Source organism: Sparus aurata, chromosome 16, assembly GCF_900880675.1.
Source record: "Sparus aurata chromosome 16, fSpaAur1.1, whole genome shotgun sequence".
Classification (NCBI taxonomy): Eukaryota; Metazoa; Chordata; class Actinopteri; order Spariformes; family Sparidae; genus Sparus; species Sparus aurata.
Genome location: NC_044202.1, coordinates 29294701 through 29315944, shown reverse-complemented (window position 1 = coordinate 29315944; position 21244 = coordinate 29294701). Strand labels below are relative to the sequence as shown.

Sequence of the window (21244 nt, the reverse complement as noted above, 5' to 3'; positions counted from 1 at the left end):
AGCTTGGTATTGTAATAGCAGTTATGAGTTCATTTTTTTTTTTTATCTTGTTGTCCCTGTTGTACTACAGTAAAAAATATTTTCATGGATAAGATACTTTTTAGTATTCCTCATGGTTTGCCCTCTCAAGGGCTGAGTGGAAGTTTATTGCTTTTATTACCCCCATGACGTCCACTTGAAGATGAAAAGGAGTCATTGTATATATTATTCACATGAACTGGGTTTATTACATTCATGTGTCCTTCATTTCCATAACTCTGCCTATAGAATCATACAGAATGTGGTAGTAACTTATATTGCATCTTTTAATATAGCCTACATTGGCTTTAAGTTAAAATCATACATAAATGCAGCAAGTTTCATAGAAGTCCGAAATCCCCACTGTCATGAACGAAGCACGATTAAGGTACTGGATGTGGGCAAGGTTGGATGTGGGCGGGGTTGGGTGTGGGCAGGGTTGGACCCATGTAGCAGGCTGCAACGTTAGCACTTGGCCCGATCTCCCGACCTGGACTTATAATACTGTCTGGACCAGTCTTTACAACTTACCTGACGAGAGGACGAGAGTGGAGTAAAACTTATTGAGGCGGCATAAAAAAAAGGTATGTGGTTTAAACGTTTCGTTGTAATCTTTTACAGTAATATAACAATAGCAGTTAACAAAGATTAACAGATTTACGTAGGCCTAACGCTAGCTGATTGTACGTTTCCTGTTTGTTTGTCTGTTTAGCTTAGTTTAGCTGTCTTTGTTTAGCTAGCTAAAATAAGCAACACTTAATTGATCTGCAAGGGGGAAAATGAATAAGATGAAGGCGGAGACCAGAGAAGGTGTGTAAAAAGAAATGTACAGTACACGTAACGTGGAGAGGTGAAGAGGGCAATAATAAGAGAAGCAGAAACATTTCAAGTGCAGGTAAATAACAGAGAGAGCACGGGGAGATGAAAAGAAAATAGAAAGGTGATGAAAAAGGAGAGGGAAAAATTAAATGAGAGAAGTCAGAGAAAGGACATTAAAACAACATGGGAAGGTGATGAGGAGAGTTGAAGAGCATTAGACATGCTAGAGAAACGAGGAATGGAGTAAAACAAAACGGAGAGTAACGTACACACCCATTTTACGGAGCCCCAGACATGATATGGTCAATAAATAAATAAATTGTGACCACAATATAGCTATAACGTGGTCACGAAATACTAATTAATAACATTAATATTGTTCCTGGACTGCTGGGTAAGCAAATTTAGACAGTGCCTTTCACTGATCATCTCCGTAGCATCATGTGTGTCAGACTCTCAGCTGAGGGAATACAGAGGCTATATGAGCCGCAGTCGTGCTGTTACAGTAGCGCTCACTGTATGTATCGCGTTGCCAAGGGAACCTATATACATATATATATATACTAAATACAAATCTTAACCCTCTGGACTCTATGCTGGCCATTTGTGTCCACCTCACTTCCTTTTTGTTGATCATTTTAGCTGTGTTAATCCATATGGAATGATATTTCCCAAGGGTCTGGATTTTTGGCTGATCTTTCAATTTTCAAAACCGGCTCTTTAAATATGTCAATATTATACTGTGTATCTACAATTGTACCTTATGGCTATATCATGGACACTTTTGGCCAATTGAAACCCATTAAAACCACAATTTTTAATTCCTTGTGATTTACAGTATAAAATCATATAATTTAGGTAAAATGGCTTTCATTCTAAACTCAACACTTGAAAATTTTAGTTTTTAATGTTTTTTACCAGATTGTGTCATTTGTCCATTTTTGGGCAAGGGAGCAATTTCAGTTAATATTCTTAGTTTCCACTAGGGGCGTATGATGGCTTCCTGCACTCCAATGGAGCAAATGAATGACACAATTTTGACATAGGTGTGATCCTAAGGATGTCAGGTAATGATGTGTGTTTGTGCATGAAAATTTTTTTTTAGTATTAGCAAGATAAAGTGACATAAATTACAGTGTATCATACCATACAAGTTTTGGTGAATTACTCTTGGTACAGGTTATTGAGCTTTGAGTTTCCAAGGCAAACCTGGCTGTGATGCACAGGTTGAAAACACCTGTAACTTTGATCTTTTCATAAAAAAATGCCACACACAACTGCACAATAGCCTTTACATACTCAAATAGCTGCTCTCCAAAAAAAAAAGGATCACAGGTCATCTTGACCTCTGGCTTCTGGGGAAACAGAAACAAAGTCTGACACTGTTTATAAATCTGTCCTGGAGTTTTTGCAGGTGCAGTCAGTACTAATGCTATAAGTGAGCCTATCAGCTCCCAGATCCTTCTTTATCTGTAGGATGGCGAGAAGGTCATATGCCCTGACTGAAGCACTTGAGTATGTGATTGGCTCAGAGAGTGAAGATGGAGAGAAATCCTTTGCGGTTGAGGAGGAGAAATCTTCTACCCAAGATGAGGACACGTCCTCTCCTGAAGATGATGGGACACCTTCCTCAGAGGATGACAGCAAAACCACTGATGACGACTTCCAGCCAGTGCCTGATTCCTCTTCCTCAGGGGAAGAGGACAGTACAGACACAGCAATGGAGGCTGATCAGCTGATGGCAGAGACAGAGGGGCTGGCGGGTGAGTGGATGTCTTGTCATGGGAAAATAATGTGGTTTCCCACTGCTGAAGAGACCCTGCACCACAATCCAGTATCCACTGGTTTCACCCCAGGGCCCACCCTGTATGCAGTTGCCCATATCAGCAACATGAGGTCTGCCTTTGACCATTTTATTACAGAGGAGATCATTCAGCTGCTGTGCACCAACACAAACCTGCATGGGAGGCGAAGGTGTGAGGATTGGAAGAATGTGGATGAAGTGGAGATGAGAGTCTACATTGGGATTCTGATTCTGGCTGGCGTCTACTGCTCAAGACATGAAGCAACACGTGGCATGTGGGATGCCAAGACAGGACGGGCCACGTTTTGTGCCACTATGCCCCTCTACAGCTTCACTCAGATCAGCGCTAACATCTGCTTTGATGACGGGCTCTCCCACCCAGGACGCTTCAGGAATGATAAACTCGCTGCATTTCGCATCCTGTGGGAAAAGTGGGTTGCTTGCCTCCCCCTCTTATTCAATCCAGGGGTTGATGTGTGTGTGTTGACGAGCAGCATGTTGCATTCATAGGTCATTGTGGACTTCGACCAGTTGCGTGCACAGACCTTTTGAAAGGCAGGGGCGAAAGGCAAAAAAAGGGCACATACAGCAAGTTCTTGCGACTGAAGAGGGCACAGTAGCGCGCGTTTTGGCTCCGAGGAGGGCACTTTAGTGCCTGATTTTGTCACCCAAGAGGGCAGTTTATCATGTTTTAACCAGCCAAGGGGGCAGTTTGTTGTGTTTTGCCAATCAAGAGGGCACTTTAACGCACTTTCTGGCTCCCAAGAGGGCGCTTCAGCGCGCGTTTTGGCTCCCAAGATGGTGCTTCAGCGCGCATTTTGGGTCCCAAGAGGGCACTTTAGCAAGCATTTTGGCACCCAAGAGGGCACTTTAGTGTGCATTTTCCAACAATTAGGCCACTGCCCACCCCCCCATGCACACCACTGACATCTACAATATATCCCCAACAAGCCTGCACAGTATGGCATTAAAATCTGGTTCACCTGTGATGTGGCAACCTCCTATGCCTGGAGCATGGAGTTTTACATGGGAAAACGACCCAGTTAATTCTGGAATTGATTAAAATTTTGGATTTCATGATCAGGACTGATGCCAAATTTGAAAAAAGGAGCAAATATTTTCAGTATTATAGTGTTTGTATATAGCATTTTGTAAGCAAACAGGAGGTGGACACTTTTGGCCATGCATAAGAGGGAGTTTTTATGTTTTTTCTGCCACTGCACAAACAACTAATGAAGCATAAAAATCATTGATACTGCTTATTATTGACAACCATTTAGCTGCAATGATGGTTAAAGAATAAATCAGGTAGCATGTATTATTTTGTAAAAACATGGTGATTTAATGCTATTCTCCCTTATAAATCATCAGCATTATGTTATCTAATAGGCATTTAAAGGGTTAAAATTCAAAATTTATATGAAATTTTAGTTTTCATGACCAGGACTGATGCAAATTTAAAAAACTGGGAAAAAAAGTGGAATTATTTTTATATATGTATTAGTTTTATAGCATTTTAGAAATGTAAACAGGAGGTGGACACTTTTGGCCACGAACAAGCTAAGAGGGAGTTTTTATGTTTTTCTGTCACTGCACAAAAAACTAATGAAGCATAAAAATCATTGATACTGCCTATTATTGACACACATTAAGCTGCAATGATGGTTAAAGAATAATTCAGGTAGCATGTATTATTTTGTAAAAACATGCTGATTTAATGCTATTCTCCCTTACAAATCATCAGCATTATGTTATCTAATAGGCATTTAAAGGGTTAAAATTCTGAATTTGAATGAAATTTTAGTTTTCATGACAAGGACTGATGCAAATTTAAAAAACTGGAGAAAAAAAATTGAATTTTTTCAATATATATATTAGTTTTATAGCATTTTGAAAATCAGTTACATATCTCAGACTGTGTTATTGATAATACAAGATAAACCGGTAGCACTGAGATAGAAGATAGGCAGTGATAATTTTTGTGGTAGTTTTCCAACAAGCGCATTGTGCAAACAAATTGGCATTTGAGGGGTTAAAAAATTAAAAATGAATACATTTTTTGTACTTATGACAAGAACTGATATTAATTAAACATTTTATGCAGTAAAAGCATCAAAAAACATACAAAATCCCAAAAATTACAGACTCAATCTGTTGGTGGCCATTTTTGGCCACGAACAAGCTGAGAGGGTAGTAAAAACGAACAAGGCCAGAGGGTTAAAGGGCCACAAAGATTTTTTTGAATGACTCAGAGGTCCATGTATTGAGGTCGGTCAGGCCACATGCAATAATACTGTAATATTCAAAACAAAATGTCCTTTTCATTCTAAACAACAAAATACGAACTAAAATAAAATGTAATTTCCATTTTAACATAAATTAAAATACGTAGTTGAATATTTCCTCTTTTGGTTTGTCTTCAAACATTGTGTCCATCACTTCAGTCATGCATTATTTTATTTTATTGTGACATAGATGTGACAAGAATCCTGCTTGCAGCTTGATATGACGATTTCAGTGCATTTATTTGTGTTTTGCTTATCTCTGAATTTTGAGGAAATGTCTCTTCAAAATTCCTATGCTTCGTCTCATAATGTCGTTTCAAATTGGAAATCTTCATCACAGCTTCTCCTGGCATATTGTAACGCCACTTGTGGACTGTGGCGCAATGGATCTTGGGTATTCTGTTGTTGTCGGTGTAATTATGTTTCGTGAATGTGTTTGTGAATAAGATGATATGTAAGATGGTTGTGGGTTATTTCACGTCATTTGTTCTGTGATTAAATGGTGTTTTAACAAGGATGATACAAATTTTGGCACCATGAGTGAAAGGGTGTTTGCCGGGAGAAACTCCCCGTCCGTTACACTCTTTGCAACATTGAATATACATGAGGTCGCTAACGTTAGCTAAAACTTGTCAAACTGCGCAAGGTGGTAAAGTAAGACGAAGGATTTAAAACCGCTGCACTGTCAGATACGTGGAGATTGTCCCGGTTGGAGGCAGAATAAATGCAACTTTGAAGATCCTATTTCTGCGAGTTGCCGATTATCACTGTCCACTTTGTCGTAACAGTTTACTTGGAAACACGCCATATTCAATCTCTTACCACCAGCAAAATGTGAATACGCGAAGTGCTCCGAAAACGAAAGTGAAAGTTAAAAGTTGCGCTCTGTCTGTGTATCATTGGCATGGAGACAAGTCCCGGTATACACGTGCTGACCCAACCAAAACACATAGTGAAGGAATAATAGTTCGGGGGCCACAAACAGGAGGCCGACGGGGCCGCCTATTGAGGACCGCTGCTATAGCCTATCAGTGATCAGAATCTAGTTTGTGTTGATTTGCAGGTTGTTGTTGCTCTGACTGAACTACTGAAGGTGCCTGTAGCGTTCTCTGGACATTTGTCATTCAATAAAATCACAGAAGATTAAAAGTTCACTATATTATAGGCCTATTTAAAGAACTGCCTAAATGCCGGATAACAAGATATTGACTAGAACAGAAAAAGAAAAGACACTCACGACATCACGTAGGCTATTTCAGTTTTTAGAGAATGTGCGCTGGATTTGCTTACCCAGCCGTCCAGGAACAATATTAATTTTATTGATTAGTATTTTGTGCGCACATTATAGCTATATTGTGGCCACAATTAAATTTTTTTTTTCATGTCATGTCTGGGGCTCCGTACCATTTACAGAAGAATAGCAGAAAAGAAACACACACAAAATATCCCATTCCTCTGATATAACCTCTCTCTTTATTTAGTGATGATCACTAGGTCTGTAATTTTGGATTGAGTTCACTAAATGGATTCACCATATCAGTGTCTGTCTTTCCAGGCTGCCATGTTTTGCCCTTTCTGTGGGCAAGATCTGGGGATGGTCCTAGTATTCTGTGGCTCATGTGGCAAAAATGTACAGTTCTTGGCACAAGCTCAAGACAACAGCAAGTAGTCTTGATTGTATGCACACTCTTTGGAGTACTAATTAGTTGCCACATACAGTATTTTATCAGTATGGAGACCTCCTTTTCTGCCATAATCTTTCTTGCACACTTCTTGACCTGAAGAGATGGCAGATTGCAGCTGGGTCATTCCGTGTAAAATAAACACAGTCTCAGATTTTGTTAAAATCTTGTCTACATGAATGGGTCACAAAACTATGGCCTGTAAAGTATTTTTGGGCATTAATATCTTTAAGTGTTATTCCTGGCCTCACCAATCTTTGTAGAATGGAAGACAAACATGTTCTCAATATGGCTTAACCATTAAAAGTTAGCACTGCATGCCTATTGGTTTTCTATAAGGTTCTAGATTTAGAAAAATGTGCTGCATTCCTGATATTTAGGGTATGTGCCCATTTTCTGTACCAATATGGTATCAAACATCATTTTTCTCCAAATGCAATCTTTAATTAATTGTGAGACAGTATTTGAGTTTCCTGCCACTAATGGACAGGAAGATATTAAAAATAAATCATGGTGTGTTTGCATTTTTCTGTCATTTTCATAGGACCATTATGGCATGTAGGGTAAAAATTAAAGAATAGCAAGTTCCAAAAACATTTGAAAGCATAGGATTTGAACAGATATATGATAGGCCTTAGTTTTGGGACCCAACCATTATGTAGAGAAACTGAAAAAAATCTGAGACTGTTCTGCAACAACCTTAGCTGATTTGACACAGAATGACCCAGCTGCAGATTGGATGATGTCCTGCAGCCTGTCCTTGGTGAAAATGTTTCTATGTCTTTTTCTCCCTTTGTTTGTTAGAGTCAGCATCGGACAGCCCCACAGAAGAGGATCTGATCAGAAAGTACTTTCATGATGGCTACATCGATGATGAAATTCTGGACTTCCTGGCAACGACTCACAATGTTAAAATGAGCCTTCGCACTCTCAAGAGTAAACTGAACAGTTGCTCATTGTCCAGGCAAAAATATTACTCTCCTCTTGTTGTACGTGTTGCCATCCAAGAAGAGCTGAAGGGACCAGGCCAGCATTATGGCTGCCATATGATGTGGCAGACATTGCGCCAGAAGTACTATCTGACAGTGAGAAGGGATGATGTCATGGTTGAGTTTGATCCAGCAGGAGTTCAACTTCGTGCAAGATGGAGATTTGTAAAAAGAGTTCACAGCTCCCATGGACCAAACCATGTCTGGCATATTGACGGTTATGACAAATTAAAACTGTATGGCTTGGCCATTAGTGGCTGTATAGATGGTTACTCTCGCAAAGTGCTGTGGTTGGTGTGTGGAGCAAGCAACAATGACCCTGGAGTCATTGCCCAGAACTATCTGCATTGTGCCTCAGAATGTGGGATCATATCAATGATCGCACAGTCGCACGGACTGTGGCACTGAAAGTGGCACAATGGTGGCAATCCATTGTGCCTTAAGATCATCACACATTGGTTTTGCTGGGGCTGCCAGTCATATGTATGGATCCTCAACAGCAAACCAACGAATCGAAAGCTGGTGATCGTTTATCCAAAAACAGAGGTGTGGTCCTCAACATTTATTTTTACATCCCTAAAATGGTCAGGAAATTTCAGTATTCTGATTACTACTGGATTCAGGCAAAGTTGTCATTGAAAAGCCACAAAACACTGTGTTTTTAATGCATAAAATACATTTTCAGTGCTTTGTTATGTCAAGAGATTAATATCTGGACATTCAAATGTACTTAGATTGTGAGATAATCTTTTACCAAAAGCAAAAATAAAGCTGTTCCCTGATTTCAGCATGATTATGACATAATTTATAATATTTCTGACATGTGTGAGAGTTTAAGATCATCTTTCTAAGTTGACTGAAAGTGAAAAATATAGAAATTTACAGATTTTTAGCTATTTTTTATACAATTTATGCAAATTATGCTAATGAGGAAAGGTTGCATGACTGCACCATGGTAAGAGATGAATTCCTAGACCTCATAAACATGGATTTAGACTCTCAGATCACCTTTCTAAGTTAACAACAAGCAAAATATTTTTTTTTGTTTTAATCAATTATAAGTATTCTTATATTTTTTATCAAATTAATTTTGTTACTGTTTTAAAATAAATACTGTTGCCTGTTGAGTAGCTTTCAGTCAAAAGATTTTTCCCTGACAATCAAAATTCTGTCTTTTATTCATATCGTTATCCATCACTCAATTTCAACACATTGTCAGTGTGACCAAAATTACTTTATTTCCAAACTTCAGTCACAAATCGCATTCAACATAACATTTTAATACCAACACTTCTCACAAGTGCTTCTCACACTGGATTAACTTAACTTCAGCACCAGCAATTTGGTGAAACAGCTGACAGTGTCATGTGCACCCAAGGCTCACTGATACATGTGGCGAGTAAAGGCGAGTACGATCCCACAGAGGAGCTACTGTTGCACAAATTATTGAATGTTAAAACCACTTATTAGGCAGCTGGTTTTGTGGTTGTGGCTGATCTATGCACATTTGCTGCCCAGATGCCCAGAATTAGTGTGCCAGTGAAAATGTAATAAAATCAAATGTAAATATCATGTCGAACTGACAAGCATATTTTCCTTCCCAGTTTGGTGGAACTGACTGTGGGTTCACAGTCTCACAGGAGGAACTGGGTGAGTTTATGGCTGAGTCAACCTACAGTCCATGTGGAGATGACCATCTGCAGGCACACTTTGAGGACCTACAGAGACAGAGTGGTCTGATGCAGCCATTGACCTAGGAGTCCTTTGTGGATAACTACATTAGATTGAAGAACATGGCAGATATATAATTAAAAGTGAGTCCAACTTTCACAGAACAAGTTTGAAAATGGAGGTGGCAACTGCTTTAAGCATTCAACATCACACCTTGTTTTGTAATACCATCTTTGAAATTAGTAAAGTCCAAAACCAGGAGAGTTTTGTATTCCAAAGTCCATGTCTTTTTGAAACTGATCATAAGTCTTGGACATTGATATTAAGATTGTGGTTGCACAGGTGCTGCTGACTAGGAAGCAAGACGTCGACTGAAAAGTCAGTTTCGGTTGTGGATGAATTCCAGAGGGAGGCAGTGTGTTCAATCTGGTGGCAAACATCAGGATGTCCTGGAGAGCGAGTCCTGCTTGTCGTTCTGAAAAAATCAAGTACTGGGATTAGTTGCATATTACAATACAACTGAAATAGAAGATCAATGCCATAGAAAATCAAGATGATAACAATTGTTCTAATTAAAATAAACCTTCTGTCTAAAGAAGAACTAAGAAGATAGACACAAATAAATAGCTCTAAAACCTGATTGGAAAATGTCATGGCTGTTATTATGGTTCAAATGGGAGAGCTGCTGAGAAAGAACAACTTTTTCAAGGACTTTGGATATAGAAATAGGTTTTAACTGTGGGGTCATGGTTGGATTTTTTCAGAGAGGATTAACTGATTAACTACTGTATATTTGAAATGGGATGTAACAGTATCTGAGGACAGAGAGTTGTTATTAATTATAAGAATACAGGGACCTTCATTGTCCAAAATTTGTTTCAGGAGCTGAGAGGGCATGACACTGAAGGAGTAGGTTGTAGTTTTCGTACAAAAATGTGTATATTACAGTGTGTATTAGGAAGGAGAGAGAAATGAGTTTGAAGTTATTAAGCACAGTAGAGTTAACCAGTGTAAAACATGCATATACATAAATATATTCATTCATTCATATATATATATATATATATATACATATATATATATATATATATATATATATATATATACATATATAAAAATGTCATTAATCTCCAGAATTGTACCTGTAATTACATTTTATTTTGAATCCTTAAATCTTGCATTTCCATCAATCATAAATGTTAAAATTAAAACTCATGTAAATTGGTGAAATGGTAGAATCACACGGTAACTGCACATTACAGTGTTCACCTCTGCCACCAGTCAAGATAATTACAGTTAACTAAAGCTAAACTAAAAACTAAAACTAGGTGTAAAAAAAACATTTTAGTTAACTAAAATAAAAATAAAAAATAGACTTTTAAAGAAAACAATAACTAAGTGAAACGGTATTGTGTGCTTGCAAAGCCAACTAAAATAAGGTAGGACTTAATGGAAAATCTGTGATATTTAAATTGAACATAATAGATTGGAGCTTAAAACAAGATGAAAAATGTGTCAGAAGCACTTGTTGTTTTGTTTTCAAAGTCCTCAAGAGTGCAAATGTATAAAGTTATTCTTTGGTAGGACTTTCCAATTGCCTCCTTGTATTTCTGCACTGTGAAAGTGGTGTCTGTTCCTGGGATTTTTGTAACTTCCTTGGCATCAGGATACGACAACACATGGGCACAATCTTCCATATCCTGGTTGAAATCTTTCTGTTTCTTTCCAGCGGCAGCGAGCACTTGTTCAGATGACCATTGAGGTTGAATATCAAGGGGAAGTGCCTTCCCTCTCACTTGTTTAAGGGTGTCATCTTTCATCCTCATAACTCCAACATAAATCTAAAGAAAGAGAAGAAAATTAACATAATAAAATGATATTAATTGTTATTATCTGTCATTTTAGTGTATAAGTCTACATTTGTCACTTGTGCGTGAGCATACCTTCACTATTTTCTGTTTCTGTTCTTTCTTAGAGTTCTGACGTGTCTTTGAAAATAATGTCTATCTCTCCCTCTCTCTTCTTTCCCTAAATATATTAAATGATTCTACAATTGAGATCCCTGCTACAAGAAAAAGTAAAATCAGACATTAGCAACTCTTATCATTAAAATCTCATTATTATATTATTATTTCTTTCCTGCATGGCCTTTTAACACACCTTCTTAGTTGTTGAACTAGGCAGTGTAGGAGACACTACTTTGATAAAAAGGGTTAATTAATTACTGGTAATCAATTATACTTTTGGACGGGGCACCACCTCCGATGATTCTCTGTGCGACTAGCTCGGAGGGAACTAGCCAGAATATTAACTGTCCAAGTTTGGCTTGAACACAAAAGATCAGTCTCGAATTGATCTGTTGAATTTCAATTTGCTCCTATTCTGAAGTCATGAATTCTTTCCACTATACCGTCGGTTTCCCACCTCAAATTAAAAGAGCACAGACAACGACATGCGGTTAAATATGTTTATTTACTAAATAAATGCAGAATAAAGGATGTGAAATAATAATTCAAATATGTGACAATATTAACAGAAATTGTGAAATAAAATGAGGACAAGATGAATTCTAAACGATGGTGGGTTTTAGTGTAAGTAACCGGTAATTTATCACTACGAATTAATGTTTATTCTATTGAGGCGATATGGCGAGGGCTTTGAATTTGTGAGATATATCTATATATATTCGAAGCTTCCACAAACACCAACTCTGATCTCATTCGAGTGTGACTCTTGTCGTGTAAATGTTTTAGCCTACTTTTATTCGAAGAGCGGGATCCCGGACTCTGGACGGCCGGGAGTAGCTTCGTCTCTGTGCAGGGTGGCGGCGGCGGTTTCAGAGCCGCTGGAGAGCGATGCCGTCTCGGTTCACCTGAGGACAGCTCCTGGCCCAGCAGTGTTCTTGCTTGTGTGCGCTGGAGGCGGTCGGAGACGATTGGATGCTCTTTCTCCTCTAGGCTGTGGATTTCTTCACGGCTTCTTGAGCAGTTAACTGCACCGACTTGTAATAATCACGAGTTCTGGTCAGAGTCTCTTTCTTGAGCTGATATTGCGGAGCTCCGAACATATATCGATTAGGTCTTTGTACAAAAATAACGGGGAAAGAAACGCTGGCCTGGCGAGTCCGTCTTAGTTACTTAATACAAAAACAAAAATAGCTTTTCTGGCTTACTGAGTTGCAATACTTGGCGATATATAAGAATACAAAAAGGATTAATCTCGTTCTCGCTTTGATTTTGGAAAGAAGTTATTTTCAAAATAACTGCGCGTTTCTTGGTAAGAGTTCTGGGAGCAATTCAAATCTCCGGAGAAAAAGTCCGGAGGCGCGAACAAAGCAAGGTACGGAGATTAAGTTTGAAAATTATAAGTGTAAACGCGTTGTAGAAAAGATTAACAGGTAGGGTTACGAAAAAGAAGAAGAGAGAGAGTGACGTGACGTCTGCTCTTTTAACACTTACGCTGAAGGCAGAATTGAGGGCGGACTGTCACGTCACTTCCTCCGGTGACGTCACAGCTCATATTACAGCTGATATTGCGAACTTATTACTTAAGGAAATATAATAACGCTGTAACGTCTCAAGATCACGATCGACTTATTCACCTAAATCCACCATGGTCTTTACATCAACCTTTGTTACATAAACATGAAAAGGACATGACAGGAATTGCCTAATAAAGTAAAAAGAGGAGTCATTGGTTATAACAAGACCCACACACAATTGCATACGATTTTAGCAGCACTGATGGCTTAAAAACATTTCGAAAAGGTTAGCTTAACTTTCGGTACAAGAATATATGTTGGAGGTAGGTAATCATATTTATAAGTACAAATATAAAGTCCATTTGTGTCAGAAACTCTCCTCTTAACTATATCCGGACTTACCACTAGGTGCGGCTGTGGCTCCATCACACTTTCAGAGATTAAATCTGAATTTACTAACTGTAGTTTCCTTGAACTTAGAAAACAGGGGAAAAAAGTATGTTTGGGTTATCATCCAGCTGAGTAAGGATATTTTGTCCTGTAAAAGATGAGATTACATTAAATACCCTTTTAGCATTAAGACAGAAATCAAGGCTCTTCCTTTCTCCTGTTGGAATGCAGAAACACTCGGGCTGGGTTGAGTGTCATAATTCACACGTGTGGCACTTTGATGGCTCATACCAGATGTGGAGGGTATCTGTTGATGACAAGTCTGGTATAACAAATTGGAACCTTGTTTTTCCCAGTGACCACTGCGCCCTGAATTATCAACAGCCCGTCAAAGTGAACAAAATCCAGATGTAAAAGGAGACCTTTCTGAGTCTCGAATGTCCAGTGTCCTGTTAGCATAGACCCTATATAAGTCAGGTAAGAGGGAACTTAAGGTGACAAATGGTCGTCTTCCCACTCTCAGCGGTAATCCTTTGGGGTCTGGCAACCCCCCTTTGTGAACTCAGCCAGCAGTCCCTTATCACAAGAAATGTTTATTGCCCAGCACATGTTGTTTAACCCACCATCAGAGTGTGAATGGAGGGAGGGGGAGGAAGAGAGCCAGGCCATTAGGGTGTCAGAGAAAGTGGATCAGAGGGGGTCTGTGTGGACCTGAAGATCGCGTCTCCTGTGATATAAAAGATGTTAAAAAGGGACATGTTCCTACAGCAGGCTACATCGTGCTGAGATGTATTTAATACAAGAACATATTTGTCCATTTACCTGCACTAGTGCTTGGTTGTGCATTAGAGTGTGCACAGGTGGTGGGCATCTCCTCAGGGACATCTTTTAGAAATCTGACGTTTCTGCCAGACAGGCAACAAAATCCAGGGGAAGCGGTCAGGGCAGATCCACAGAATGGACAAAACATCTGTAGGGGAAATGAGGAGAGTTTGCAAACTCCTTGAGGTTATGTTTTTATTAAGTTTTTAAATAAGTTTTTTTTTTTTTAGATCAATCCACTTTTCAGTTAATTATATGGGTGTTTACTTGGTGTTATATGTGTTTTGGTCTCCTTTTAACACTAAAAGGGCCTGAATTCCAACACTACTAGAACGGCCGTAAGCGGTCATTTGGACCGCTAGATTTAAACTCTATAATCTCTCATGTAAATACCCAGTTGAGTGATGAATGCATTCATTGTGTCATGATATTTTTTTTTTAACGAAATAACACCCAAATGTATATTTCAACAAGTTTAATTATACATTATCAATAATCATATCATCGCATATACTAAACCGTAATTATTGCATATTTTACACAAGATTTTAATAGAGAAAACTCAGAACAAGAACATTAACAATTAAAAGTAACTTATCTGATTATGAAACATTTAATTTTAACACCTAATTATATATAATAATAAAAATTATAATAATAAGGATAAATAATAAGATGAGGGAAATGACCTGCTCTAAAACAAAAACACGAGTCGTTGTGATCACTGGTCACAGTCTCCGCAGACTACCTCCGCTCTCCTCACACAGTTACCACACACGGGCTTGTGGCGTGTCAAGTGTCCGACGTTTGTCTTCCATTTGCAGCTCTTTTAGACCGGCACTGCCTCCGTCTCCGTGTCTGCTGCTGCTGCGGTGGTTGGTTCCGCTGCTGGCCACCTTGTGCTGACTGCCACGACCCCTTTCCCTCCATGTATTCTGCCCTCAGCTCCTCTGCCAGCTGCTGCAGGACTTTCCTCCAGGCCAGGGGTGGACAGGGACAAAAATTTTGCCCTGGACTTTTTGGTCCAGACCGGCCCACTACAACCCGCGCGCAGATATTGTGCCAACTCGCCCCGTTGATGTACATACAAACACACAAGCTCTTAATAACAACACTATACTAAACAATATCCCTTTATATTCTGTTCCTCATTGTAAAATGCCAGCCCTTCTATCTGCTGAGGGATTTCACCATAGTTATTGTAGCTGTTGTTTACATAGCTCCTAGCGCACATGCTAAAGCTAATGCTAATGAGGCACTTTGAGGGCTATATGATGCAATCAGTGAGCTCCTGACTAAACACCCGGACAGCTTTGTAGTAGTGAGCTAGCAGATGTCCTGACTGACATCTTCAATATCTCCTCAGTCAGGCCATTGTCCCCAGATGCTTCAAAACATCCACTATAATACCAGCAGCAAAGAATTCAGTTGTATCCTGTCTGAACGACTACCGCCCCATCGCACTGACACCAATTGTGATGAAGTGTTTTTGAGTGGCTTGTCAAACCACACATCACAGCTAGCCTCCCTGCATTACATGACCCATATCAGTTTGCTTATCGTCCCAACCGCTCCACAGAGGAAGCAATATCCTGTTATGACCCTAGGTCATTATTATTGTGTGTGTGTGTGTGTAGAGATGTGATGCTGCTCTGTCCCTCCTCCTCCAAGTGTGTGAGCAGTCTGCTTTGAGTGTGTTCGGGATGATTGATAGCAGGTTGGACATGCTGATTGGCTGGAGCCAACCTGATTGCTGCTGCTGGATTGGCCAGAGGCGGGAGAGGAGCCTTTTTAAACCACTGGCTGGCTGCACTCTTTCTCTCCAACCATTCTCCGTCTCCCAACTGGGACCAGGGCTAGATTGATTAGGATTTCTGTGCTTGCATCTTGTGAAAACCTTGTGTACTTGTTAGTCTGAGTATTTTTGTTAACTTGTGAAAAGAATAATTGTATATGGTAGCCAGTAGGAGGGAGTAGCCTTTTCTTTAACCCTTTTTCTCCTGTTTTCCCCTTTTAGGAGTTAGGTAAGAATCTTGTTTTTTGTTAATACTTTTGATTTGTATAGGGAAGGTAGGGAGTTAGATGATTTTTGTTTGCTGTTTTGGCCTGCACTCCCTCTGAAGCAAATAAAAAGCTACCTTTTACTTTACAAGTTCTTGTGACACTGGCCTTCTTGGGAGTGGGAAGAATGGGGAGCAGCACATCATGTTATGTCACTGATTCCCCTAGATCAGGGGCGTAACATGATTTGGAGGCTCGTCCGTTCTTTTCTTTGTAAATCGTCGACCTGAATCTGGTGAGTTTGATTGATCCTTTTTCCTAATCTCTGTCTGTTTGTTTGGCAGTTGTTTCTTTGTTGTAGGTGGCAAAAATGGAGTTTAAGTTGGAAGAATTTACGTTAAGCCCGTCGATTGACACATTAAAAAAATGTAAAAAAGCTGATTTAATTGTGATTGCAGAATCTTTTGATGTGGTTGTGCCAGTTAATATTACTAAACAGGGGTTAATGGAGCTTCTGATTGATAAACTGACTGAAAAGGGCTTGTTTAAGGAGCCAGCTCCTGCAGTGGGAGCTGAACTGGGTGTTCTAGCTGGCACTCCTGCCCCACTCCATGCCCTCCCCACTCAGACTGGTATGTCTGCAGAGGAATTAAAACTGACCCTATGCATAAGGGAGGTGGAGGTGCGAAACCGGGAGTTGGAGGTGGAGGCCATGCATCTCAGGCTGAAGGCTCTTGAGATGGAGCGGGGAGCTGCTGTTGCAGCCAGTCCCTCAGCCACACAGTCACCCTCCCAGTCACCCCAAGATAGTTTTGATGTTAGCAGGCACATTGCATTAGTTCCACCATTTAGAGAGTCTGAAGTGGACTCGTATTTCAATGCATTTGAACGCATCGCCGCTACCTTGAAGTGGCCAAAAAATGTGTGGTCTCTGCTTTTACAATGCAAGCTAGTGGGTAAAGCCCAAGAGGTGTGCACGTCTCTGTCAATTGAGGACAGTTTAAAATATGATGTAATAAAAGCCACCGTACTTCGTGCATACCAGTTAGTGCCAGAAGCATACAGGCAAAAATTCAGAAAATGTGAAAAGACTGCCACCCAAACATATGGGGAATTTGCAAGAGAAAAAGATGCGCTGTTTGATAAATGGTGTCAAGCATGTAAAGTGGAAACATTTGATGGGCTGCGTGAGCTCTTGCTAATGGAAGAGTTTAAAAATCAGCTTCCTGTTAAGATTGTAATCTATTTGAATGAACAAAAAGTTGTGACCCTTGCTGATGCCGCTGTGCTGGCAGATGAATTTACATTAACGCATGTAAGTGTTTTTTCTTCCCCAGTCCGTCGGGAACCGGTCTCCACGGACCGAAGAGTAAGATCCCCTAATGGTGCCCGTCGAAATGCAACTGCCTCAGCTTCGGCCCGTGAAACTCGTGAATGTTTTTATTGTCACAAGCAGGGACATCTTATCAGTGTGTGTCCCACTCTGAAAAGAAAAGCGCAAATCAAACAAACCAAAACACCAGCTCCGGTAAACCGAATCCAAATCCAACCACCCTCGGACAAAAGCACGAAGGTGGTGGAATCTAAAAAAGCGCAAATTGACTCTATTTTTAGGCCATTCATTTCTGACGGTTCGTGCTCTATTGTCGGTAACGAAAAGAGCGTTCCGATCACTATCCTGCGGGATACCGGCGCTATGCAGTCACTCATTCGTTGCAGCGTTCTTCCTTTTTCTGTGCAGTCTTATTGTGGGACAGATGTGTTGGTATGGGGGGTAAAAATGAGCGTTATTCGTGCACCCTTGCACTTTGTGCAAATACGTTCGCAATTTGTTTCAGGAGAATTCCAGATTGCCGTGCGTCCCGAGCTACCGATAGCGGGAGTAGATTTTATTCTCAGTAATGATTTGGCCGGTGGGAAAGTTTTCCCATCCCCCGAGGTAATTGAAAACCCGACGGTGAATACAAGTGTTTCTGACCCGGCTGGGCCAGACTCGTTGCCCCTATTTCCCATGTGTGCCATAACCCGTGCTCAGGCACGTAAATTTGGAGACGTGGTGGATCTGAGTGACTCTTTCATGAGTCCCTCTGACCCACCAAGCTCACCTATCGAGTGTGAAATAAATGCACCTGTTACAGAGTTTCAGCCTGACGACACAACCCTCATGTTGACTGTGGGCAAAGAACAGCTAATTAAGGCTCAAGAAAATGACTCTACTTTGTCTCCTTGTTTTTCTCTTGAACATAAAACTACATGTGAAAAGTCTGTGTCTTACCTAGTGGATGATGGTGTGTTAATGCGCCACTGGTCTCCTGGCTCCGGTTTTACGCACCAATCTGTGCGCCAAATTGTAGTCCCACAGCCATTCCGTCCGCAGGTCTTGAGTCTGGCTCATGATCACAATATGTCCGGCCACTTGGGGGTCAGAAAAACATATCAGCGTATCCTCCGCTACTTCTTTTGGCTTGGCCTTAAATCCGACGTTGTGAAATTCTGTTGTTCGTGCCACACTTGCCAAATCTCAGGTAAACCCAATCAGGTGATTCCAGCTGCTCCATTAAAACCAATCCCTGTCATCGGAGAACCGTTTGAGCATGTCATTGTTGATTGCGTTGGGCCCCTGCCAAAAACAAAGTCCGGTAATCAGTACATCCTCACCATAATGTGTGCGGCCACCCGTTATCCTGAAGCAGTCCCACTGCGTTCGTTGAAAGTCCGAGGTATCGTGAAGGCACTAGTCAAGTTTTTTTCCACATTCGGCCTTCCCAGACGTATCCAAAGCGACCAGGGCTCGAACTTTATGTCCAAAATCTTCGCTCAGGTTATGGCTGAGTTAAATGTTAAGCACAGTACCTCCAGTGCTTACCACCCAGAGAGCCAAGGTGCGTTGGAGAGATTTCACCAAACACTCAAAACTCTGCTTCGAAAATTCTGTACTGAGTCAAACCGAGAGTGGGATGAAGGGTTACCACTACTACTGTTTGCAGTGAGGGAAACGATGCAAGAATCACTTGGTTTTAGTCCGTCCGACCTAGTTTTTGGGCACACTGTGCGCAGTCCATTACGTCTGCTCCGGGAGAAGTGGCTCTCGGAGAAATCCGGCTCCAGAGAAAACGTTCTGGACTATGTTAGTTCGTTTCGAGAGCGATTGCACCATGCGTGGGGATTGTCCCGTGCCTCGCTCTCAGCCGCGCAAAGCAAAATGAAAGTGCGTTACGATAAAAAATCTGTTGCACGGGCCTTTCAGTCAGGTGACCGTGTATTGGTTTTGCTGCCCGTCGTTGGTTCTGCTCTGCAAGCCAAATTTTCAGGACCGTACTTGGTTGATCGGCAACTCAGTGAGACAGATTATGTCATTCGAACACCTGACCGTAGAAAGAAAACTCGCGTATGCCACATAAACATGCTAAAATAGTATGTTGGTCGTGAGGATTGTGCCGACCCACCGCCTGTTGTCGTGCCCGCTGTCGCGCCTTTTGTCTCGATGTCTGTCATGCAGCCCCCATATAACTCCATGGATGATGGGCTGAATGACAGACATAACTCTGTCCCCTTTGTGCGCCTCCGAAATTCTGAGATTATGAGTAATTTAGATGTTTACCGCGATCATCTGTCTGACTCCGCCCAGTCCGATATTCATCGTCTCATCCAAGACTTCCCGAAACTTTTTGGTGACATTCCAACCCAAACTACTGTAATCAAACATGATATTGAGGTGGAAAATCACAAGCCCATCAAACAGCGCGCTTATCGTGTCCATCCCAATAAACGTGCCATGATGCAGAAAGAAGTACAGTACCTTCTTGATCATGGTTTCGCCATCCCAAGCAGTAGCCCTTGGAGCTCCCCTTCAATACTGGTACCGAAATCCGACCAGACCCAACGGTTTTGTAATGACTACCGTAAGGTTAACACCATAACGAAACCCGACTCCTTCCCGTTACCGCTGATGGATGACCTTATTGATCGTGTCGGATCTGCCAAATACGTGACAAAATTAGACCTCCTAAAAGGGTACTGGCAGGTCCCACTAACTCGCCGGGCGTCTGAAATTAGTGCCTTCGTCACGCCTGATCACTTTTTACAGTACACCGTCATGCCGTTCGGGCTGAGAAATGCACCTGCCACCTTCCAACGGCTGATGAGTACTGTCCTGTGTGGTGTAGGTGACTGTGAAGTTTATTTGGATGATGTTGTGGCATACTCATCTACATGGACTAAACACCTATTAACACTTCGGACGATTTTCGACCGGTTATGTGCCGCCTCCTTAACCCTTAATCTGTCGAAATGTGAATTCGGAAAGGCCGTCGTCACATACCTGGGCAAACAGGTGGGCAAGGCTGGATTAAGAATTCAGAGGCCCTTGGGCCAGACTCTTAGAGGCCCTTACACACACACACACAAACACACACACACACACACACACACACACACACACTTGTATGTGCACCAACACAACAGACAACTACTTTAATAGTGCACAAGTGTGGATGTAGTGTTGGAAACTCCTGCACTTAAACAGGATTCACACTGACCGATAAATTCAACACAGACTCTCAGCACATGCAGTGTATGTGTGTATTATCAAAACAGTCTACACTCAGATATGCAGAAACACTTCAAAGAATAGCAAACAACCTGTTTTTAGAATAGCCACGATAGCAAACATCCCACCAACAAATGTTTTCCAAATCATAAAAAAAACAATGCACATTAACAACGCTTGGGAGACAAGAATACACACACACATTAGAGTCGCTACCTTATGCAATGACCTTTTTTCTGGCCTTTCTCCTGGCAAAAAATCTACAACTGTAGATAAATTAAACACAAGACTCTCAGCACATACAGTGTATGTGTGTATTATTATCTTTACCTCCAATAGTTCTGTCCCTGGCAGAAGCTGGGTAGGTCGACCGACCTGCAATTAAGTAATTCTGCAGCGCCTCTCTGAATAAGAATGGTCTTTATCGTATCGCTGCTTGTGTCTTTCCACAATGCCGGATTCGTAGTCGTCTCGTACCACTCCTGCATTTCCGTTCGGGGGCCGCCGGTCCCAGCGGCATTGTCACTGGCAGGTCCCTGCCGTCATCCTTGGCATCATCCGCAGCATTGTCCGCAGGATCACTCACGGGATCATCCGCGGCATCAGTGGCCTCACCACAGCCGTCAGGCGGGCCATCCAGGCTGGTCAAAGATGCGGGCGGGGCAGCCGGTGAACAGGTGACTGTCACACTGTCTCAGTCGAGGGCAAGGCCCCTCACTGTGGATGAGCTGGT

At 41.2% G+C, this 21244-nt stretch overlaps 1 long non-coding RNA gene across 1 annotated transcript; it reads left to right on the top strand.

Moving 5' to 3' along the window:
• The first annotated feature begins 458 nt into the window (after positions 1–458).
• Positions 459–9908, top strand: LOC115566282 (uncharacterized). The gene is made up of 4 exons (XR_003980966.1): positions 459–602; positions 7413–8143; positions 9202–9411; positions 9611–9908. It is a non-coding gene; the product is annotated as an uncharacterized LOC115566282 (long non-coding RNA).
• Positions 9909–21244: the final 11336 nt, after the last annotated feature.